Consider the following 8366-nt stretch of genomic DNA (forward strand, 5'->3'; position numbering starts at 1 on the left):
GGGGTCACTTTTCCTTATGTTCTCATTCTTTATATAATGCTTATCAATTACAAATTGACAATTACTGCTTCTCAATTATAAGTATAATCACATATAATTATAATTGTACTTATAATTGAGAAGAAGCATTGCCTAATGAATACAGCATGGGCCTGAAAGTCAGAGGAACCTGTATTCTAATCCCAGGTTTTTCACTTGTCTGCTTGGCCAAGTCACTTTGTGTTGTGTCTCATTTAGGTGAGGCACTAAACTGGGATTAAGACTGAGCCCCATGTGAGACATGGACTGCTCCAACCTAACTAATTTGTATCTACCCCAGGGCTTAGTGCTATTGTCTGGCACATAGAAAGTTCTTAACAATTCCTACCTACTCAATGTACTTCAATCTTGACTCTCACCACTGACCTATAACTCATATCCTGCCTCTGGGCTGGAATTCCTTCATATCTGATAGGTAATGACTTTCTCCACCTTCAAAACTTTATTTAAAAAACAATTCCTCCAAGAAGCATTCCCCAAACCCTCATTTCCTCTTCTCCCACTCCCTTCTGTGTGTCTACTGTGCTTGGATTTGCACTCTTTAGTCACCCCTCCCTCAACCACACACCACATATGTACAGGTTCATTATTTATTATATTATTTTATGTTTCTCCCTCTAGACTGTAAGATAACTATGGGAAGGGAATATTTCTACCAATTTTTATGTTGTACTCTCCCAAGAGTTTATTACAGTGCTCTGCACACAGTAATTAACTATAATTAACTTATTACAAATGCCATAAAACCTTCAGTGAACTCAAAGCTATAAAGAAATGAGGACATGAAGATACAGGAAATTCTGGAAAGGTCTAAAACAGCCTTTTCACAATACAATTTCAATCTGTTTTTGGTTTTTCTTGTATCTACAATCATTGTCCCTGGAAGGTTTTTGTTATAAAGGAGGGTCAAAAAAGTTTTTATTCATGAGAATCATTTGCCCTTTATAAAAATGGATATAATTTTGACTACATTCCATTCATGTCAGAGCTACATTTGAAGCTCCACTGTGTTTTGGAAATGTCTACACAGTGGCACTTTCTTTTCAACTCCAGTGGCCCCTACTCCCCTTATCCTCTTTAAGTGAATAAAGCAAACTATGTAGTGAATTGCTTTGGTCAGATAGGTGACCGCTCAGCGTTATACTTACAAGGGGATAAAGAAAAAAAAATGTGGTGGATTGCTTTGGACAGGTAGGCTACTGCTCAGAGTAATACTTGTTAATGACAAATGTGAATTAAGAACAAGGGTTTCACCTTTTCCCTATAAATGGTAGAAATACATTGAAAACATTTGAAAATTGGAGACCTAAAATGGAATGTTGATGACAAAGGCTGTGATGGAATGGCTGCTTTCCTGTATAATCTTTTTGTTGTATCCTCAGAAGAGTGCCATTAAATATATTCATTTTAGTGTTAAAAAAATCTAGATAATTATGGGTACAATTTGGAATATATCATACAGTGCTAGAATTATTTTTTTAAAGTTTTAAGCCCTGTATAGGTGAAAGAGATTATCTGTTTTGGCAGGTGAATATAAAAGATGACCTAATAGGTCTTTTTCCAACTCAGTGATCCTATATAACAAAGGTTCTTTTGCTCGCACTAGTGAATATACAGAGAGAAGTTAAATATCCTTTACATTATTTAAAAAAGAGTGAATGACCTTGGTGTCCTGACCAACAATCCTTTGAAAATTAGCACACTGCATATATTCACAGACTTTTCTATGTCAAAAATGAATGTAGAAACAGTTATAAGATTACATTGAAATGTTTGAAGATTGTGTACAATTGTATTATCGAGTCCTTACCGTATGCAGTGCACTGTACTAAATGCTTAAAGTACTTAAGTGTGTTCCATTCGGTCATATAGCTCTTTAGGTAAGTTTTCTAAGAAAACCATTTTAGGAGGATATATGTTAAAGTATACATTTTTAAAACTATTTTAAATTACTCTATATAAATTGGAAATTCTTAGAAGCCTGACAGTAGAAGACAGCAGAAGTCAGTAGGATGCGCTACATTAGATAGTTTTAGACATATTAGCATTCAGAGAAGCAATTATTATTAATAAAAATAATGACAGTAATGATAATGATAAAAACAGTTAAGTGCTTAATATGCACCAAGCACTGTACTCATGATTGGGGTACGTACCATCTAAGCGTATTAGGCAATTTCCCTGTTCCACATAGTGCTCACAATCTAAGGGGGAAGGAGAAAAGGGATCTAATCCACATTTTTATAGCTGAGGAGACAAAGCACAAAGAAGCTAAGTGACTTGCTCAAGGTCATCTGTGTTGCTCACTCAAACTAGCTCCCACATTGAGGAAGGGGAAGAACCACCCAGGTGATTCACTCCTAAGTGCCCCTCCCTGAGGAAGTTTTAATTAATGTCTTAAATGGCATTAACTGATGGCAAGTAAATCAGAGGAAAGTATTTGGAATGATGTACATGTCCAGGTAATTAGAGTGGATAAAACTCTCAGCCACTTTGGAGATGAGCTTCCTATAGCCAGCCCTGGGAGTGGAATGGTAGGCTAATCCCCAAGTAAATCCAATACCTTTGAGGTATGCCTGGATTTGAGTCAAGGTGGAGGATGCAACAATAACAGTTGAGGAATAAGGGGTCACCTGGAGGGACCTTCAAATCCTGCCTGACCTGAAAAGGGAGGACTGAAGGACTTTAGGATGCAGCAGGTGATAAAGGCAGTTTGGGCACTCCTAAAATGATTCCAGTACTCTTTCCTTGGGATTTTGGCCTAAAAACCCTCAAAAATGTAAGTGTCACAACAGGCAAGTTCCAAATCCAGGATTAGAACCCAGGTATCCCAACTACCAGGCTTGTGCCCTTTCCACACTGACCATACTACTGCTTCATATTTGGGAGATAAAACAAATCAAAATCAAAACAAAAAACACTCAAATGTTAAATGCTTTTAAAAAACATAAAATATACTTCTGACCCCATTACTTCATTCCTTATTAAAGCACTTGACACTTCCCTTCTTCCCTCTCTTACTGCCCATATCCCATCATTAACTTCCTGTTAGCTTCTTCAGAATGACCTAGTGGAAGGAGCATGGGCCTGGGAATCTAAGAACATGGATTCGAATCCTGAATCTACCACGTACCTAATATATGGTCATGGACAAGTCACTTTCACTTCTCTGTACCTCGGTTACCCATCAGTATACTGGGCATTCAATTTACATTCTTTTACATTCCTTCCTAATTAGATTGCAAGCTCCGTGTGGAACTGGTACTGTGTCTGACCTGACTGGTGTCTCCTCTAGTGCTTGGAACAGTCTTGACACATAGAAAGTGTTTCACAAGCATCACCACTGTTTTCAAGCATGTTTACATATCTTCTATCCTAAAACACCCTCCCTTGGTTCCCCCAAGTTATTGTACCATCTCCCATTTCTCTCCACACGCCCACATTTTCCATGCCTGCTGTCTCCATTTCTTTCCTACAATTATCTTCCTGATCCTCTCCATTCTGGTTTCTGCTCCCTTCACGCCACAGAAACTGCCTTCTCAAAGGTAACCACTGATCTCCTTGATAAATTTAACAGGCTTTGCTGCATCCTAATCCTCTTAGACCTCTCATCTGCCTTTGATTCACCCCATCCTCACCACAGCACTTATGTACATATCTTACAAATTACTTATATTAATGTGTCTCTGCCCCTCTAGACTGTAAGCTGTAACACTACCTCACAAGCCTTGACATTATCCTTGACTCATGTCTTATACCTTTTTTTTAAAGAAAAAAATGGTATTTATTAACCACTTAATATGGACCAGGCACTGTACTAAGTGCTAAAATAGATACAAGCTAATCAGGTTAGACATAGTCCACGTCCATTCTTCTTGAAACCCCCTTCTCCTTGAAACTGCATCCAACTTTGTTTTCACTGACACTGTCCTCTTTAGGTTCTCCTCCTTTCTCTCTGACTTCTCCTTCTCAGCCTCTTTGCAGTTCCTCCTCTGTCTCCCATGCCCTGATAGTGGGGGTCCCTCAGGGCTCAGTTATGGGTCCCCTTCTATTCTCTATCTATACCCTTGGAGAACTCATTCACTTCCATTTATTCAACTACCACAGAGAGGCAGCAGGATTTAGTGGATAGTGCTTGGGTCTGGAAGCCGAATAATCATAATTATAGTATTTGTTAAGTGCTTTGTGCCGGGCACTGTACTCAGTGCTAAGATAGATACAAGCTAAACAGTTTGGACATAGTCCACAACCCATGTGGGGTTCCCAGTGTTAATGCCCATTTTACAGATTAGGTAATTAAGGCACACAGAAGTGACGTGAATTGCCCAAGGTCACAAGTAGCCAAGTGATGGAGCCGGGGTTAGACTACCATGTAGGTTCTCTATCCATTAGGCCATGGTGTGTCTCATGCAACACATATATTTAATCTTTCACCAAATCCTCTCACCTCTACTTTCAAAATATCACTAAACTCTACCCTTACCTCCCATTCAAACTTCCACCATGTAAATCTGAGCATTATTCTATTCTGCCTTGGCTACTGCATCTGCCTTCTGCCTTCCCTTAGACTCCTCACTCTGCTGCCCAGATAACTTTTCTAAAAAAAAAAAATACATAAATTTTCATGTCTCCCCCTCCTTAAGAACATTCAGGAGTTACCCATCAGACCACCATCCTCTCCAGGTGCTCTTATTAAAGGCTTATTAAAGTAAAATCTCCCTCAAGCAGCCCTTCCCAGTTTAGCCAACTCCCTCTCCCCTCTGCAATGTCTTGGGTCTGTACCCTTTGGACTTTTGGTATTCACACCATTCTCACCACCACAGCACTTATGTATATATCTACAAATAATTTATACTAATGTCTCTTTGCCCCTCTAGACTGTAAGCTCATTGTGGACAGGGAACATTTATGGCAGCTCTGTTGTACCCTCCCAAGTACTCTTGTGCACAGTAAGCACTCAAAGCACTCAAATGATATTAATGCTCGAGATAGCAATTAGATGTGCTTAAAAAAAACAAGAAAAAATCTAACTCCAGAACAACAACAAAATACTACAAAAGAAAATCCAAAATATTCTAAGCATTGTTCATGTGAAAACAATATGGTCATACTTCCTTTACTTTTATCTTCAATTATATTAAATTGAAAGCTTTATAGAAATGAAACATCTCCACAACCTTCCCACCTATCATTCCACTCTTCTGCTAACATATTTTAAAGTTATTCAAATTACAACAATCATATGTCATCTTTAAAGATTGTTAGGGGAAAAAGTAGTATCTAAATGGCAGGATTACTCAATTTGTCCACTTCATTAAAGTCAGTATTTGGAATTATTATAATCAGGGTTAGGGAGATATGCCTAAGAAGAGTTATACAATGCAGATATTTTGGTGTTTGGGTCGATGATTAAGATTTACATAGAAAATATATCTGTTTTGCATTTAGCAAAACATTATAATTTAGAATTAAAATCATCCAGAAAATTGTGTTTTTCATAGTTTAACAGCTTCTTCTACATATATGGTGGAAATCTCCTTTACCTTAATATTCTTTCCCATTTATGTGGAAATTCATGTTATGTGCATTTTGAGATCAAGGTGACTTTTATAGTAGGCATGCATTACAATATATACATGGTCATCAATATTTGAGTGACAGAATGTAGTCTAATCTAGGATTCTGTTTTAACAGGCAGTTTTGCAATAAATCTGACTGAGCATGTGCCAATATATTTTTTAATCTTATAAAATAGCTAAATGCTTGCAATCCAGTCTCTCCTAAAACTTGCAACTATATATCCTTGTGGAGAAAGTTTCGACAAAGCCAGGAGTCACTCTCTGTTGCCCCTTCATGAGGGAACCGTAAATATATAGCCGAGCCAATCGGAGGGAAAGACTGGGGAAGGAGGTAGGAGACTCAGGAAAATGAAGGGATGATCTTAGCTATTTTGAGGCAAGAAGGAAGTAAGCTGTGTGCCTGGAAGAGTAGGACACAGGGAAGAGTTCCTGTGAAGCCCAGACTGAAAAAGAATGGATTGGAGAAGATCCTGGATTAAGGTGAGGATACCATGGAGATTCAGGGTCCACTGGCTATGACTACAGAGGAACCTCTGAAGGTACACCCTACATCAGAACAACAGAGAGGTTCCAACTGAAACCTGGGATTGTCTCAGAGAAAAGAGGGAAGAAACAGAGAAACATGAGCCATGGGATGCTCACTGGAAAGGCAAAGTGCCTGTGTGCATGGTTGGGGGGAGGGTGGTTGAAGGGCAGGTACTAGATCCAGGGAAGGATTTTTTTAGCTGTTACTTTAAAAAACTAATTACAGATTGTTGAGATCTTAGATCTTGGAGTCTGCCTGTAGTGGGATCTGGAGAAGAAGCTCCAGGTGCCAGGGAGACATATCCCTCCCCTCCTTAAAAATCTCCAGTGGTTGCCTATCACCCTCTGCATGAAACAAAAACTACTCACACTTGGCTTCAAAGCTCTCCATCCCCTTGCCTTCTCCTACCTCACCTCCCTTCTCTCTTTCTACTGCCCACCCCATACGCTCTGCTCTGCCGCTCACATCCTCACCGTCCCCTGTTCACGCTTATCTCGCCATCAACCTCTGGCCCACCTCCTACCACTGTCCTGGAATGCCCTCCCTCCTCACCTCAACCAAACTAACTCTCTTCCCCTCTTCAAAGCCCTACTGAGAGCTCACCTCCACCACGAGGCCTTCCCAGACTGAGCCCCTCTTTTCCCTCTGCTCCCCCTTCACCTTCTGCTCCTCCCCCTTCCCCTCCCCTCAGTTGAGCCCCCTTCCCCCCTCAGCACTGTGCTCATCTGTATATATTACCCTATTTCTTTTGTTAATAATAATGTTGGTATTTGTTAAGCACTTACTATGTGCCGAGCACTGTTCTAAGCGCTGGGGTAGACATAGGGGAATCAGGTTGTCCCACATGGGGCTCACAGTCTTAATCCCCATTTTACAGATGAGGGAACTGAGGCACAGAGAAGTTAAGTGACTTGCCCACAGTCACACAGCCGACAAGTGGCAGAGCTGGGATTCGAACTCATGAGCCCTGACTCCAAAGCCTGTGCTCTTTCCACTGAGCCACGCTGCTTCTGAGTTGTACATCCCCTTGATTCTATTTATTGTGATAATGTTGTCTTGTTTTTGTTTCATTCTGTTTTGCTCTGCTGTCTGTCTCCCCCGATTAGACTGTGAGCCTAATTGCGCAGGGATTGTCTCTGTTGCCGAACTGTACATTCCAAGTGCTTAGTACAGTGCTCTGCACATAGTAAGCGCTCAATAAATACTATTGAATGAATTTATTGAGCACTTACTGTGTGCAGAGCACTGTACTATGTGCTTATTCACTCTGCTGCCCCAATCATTTTTCTACAAAAACTTTAAAGACATGTCACCCATTCCTCAAAAAACTCCACTGGTTGCCCATCTACCTCACATCAAAAACTCCTCACCATTGACTTCAAAGCATTCCTCCACCTTGCCCCTTTCTATCTCACCTCACTTCTCTCCTTCTACAATCCAGCCTGCACATTTACTTCCTCTAGTGCTAACCTTCTCAGTGTGCCTTGATCTCACCTGTATCACCACAAACCCCTAGCCACATATTGCCTCTGGCCTGGAATCCCCTCCCTCCTCAAATCTGACAGACATTTACTCCCCACCCCTTCAAAGTCTTATTGAAGATGCATCTTGGAGGGGCCTTCCCAGACTAAGTCACACTTTTCCTCATCCCCCACTCCCTTCTGCATCACCTTGACTTCGTGGCTCAGTGGAAAGAGCATGCTCTTTCGAGTCAGGGCTCATGAGTTCGAATCCCAGCTCTGCCACTTGTCGGCTGTGTGACTGTGGGCAAGTCACTTCACTTCTCTGTGCCTCAGTTCCCTCATCTGTAAAATGGGGATTAAGACTGTGAGCCCCACGTGGGACAACCTGATTCCCCTATGTCTACCCCAGCGCTTAGAACAGTGCTCGGCACATAGTAAGTGCTTAACAAATACCAACATTATTATTATTATTATTCTCCCCTCTGCCAGTCCTACAACACTTACATGTTGTAATTTTGCCGTAATTTTATTTGTACTGATGTCTGTCTCCCCCACCTCTCTAAACTGTAAGCTCATTGTAGTCAGGGAACGTGACTTTTTGTGGTATTGGACTCTCCCAAGTACTTAGGACAGTGATCTACACACAAAAAGTGCTCAAATATGATTGAATGAATGAGGAGAGTCACGAGGTGAGGATCCATGAAATGGGGAGGAAGCACTTTCTCCATGAGCTTCCTGCAACCAGTCCTAGAGTGGAGG

The sequence above is a fragment of the Ornithorhynchus anatinus genome, chromosome 1 (assembly GCF_004115215.2).
Source record: "Ornithorhynchus anatinus isolate Pmale09 chromosome 1, mOrnAna1.pri.v4, whole genome shotgun sequence".
Lineage (NCBI taxonomy): Eukaryota > Metazoa > Chordata > Mammalia > Monotremata > Ornithorhynchidae > Ornithorhynchus > Ornithorhynchus anatinus.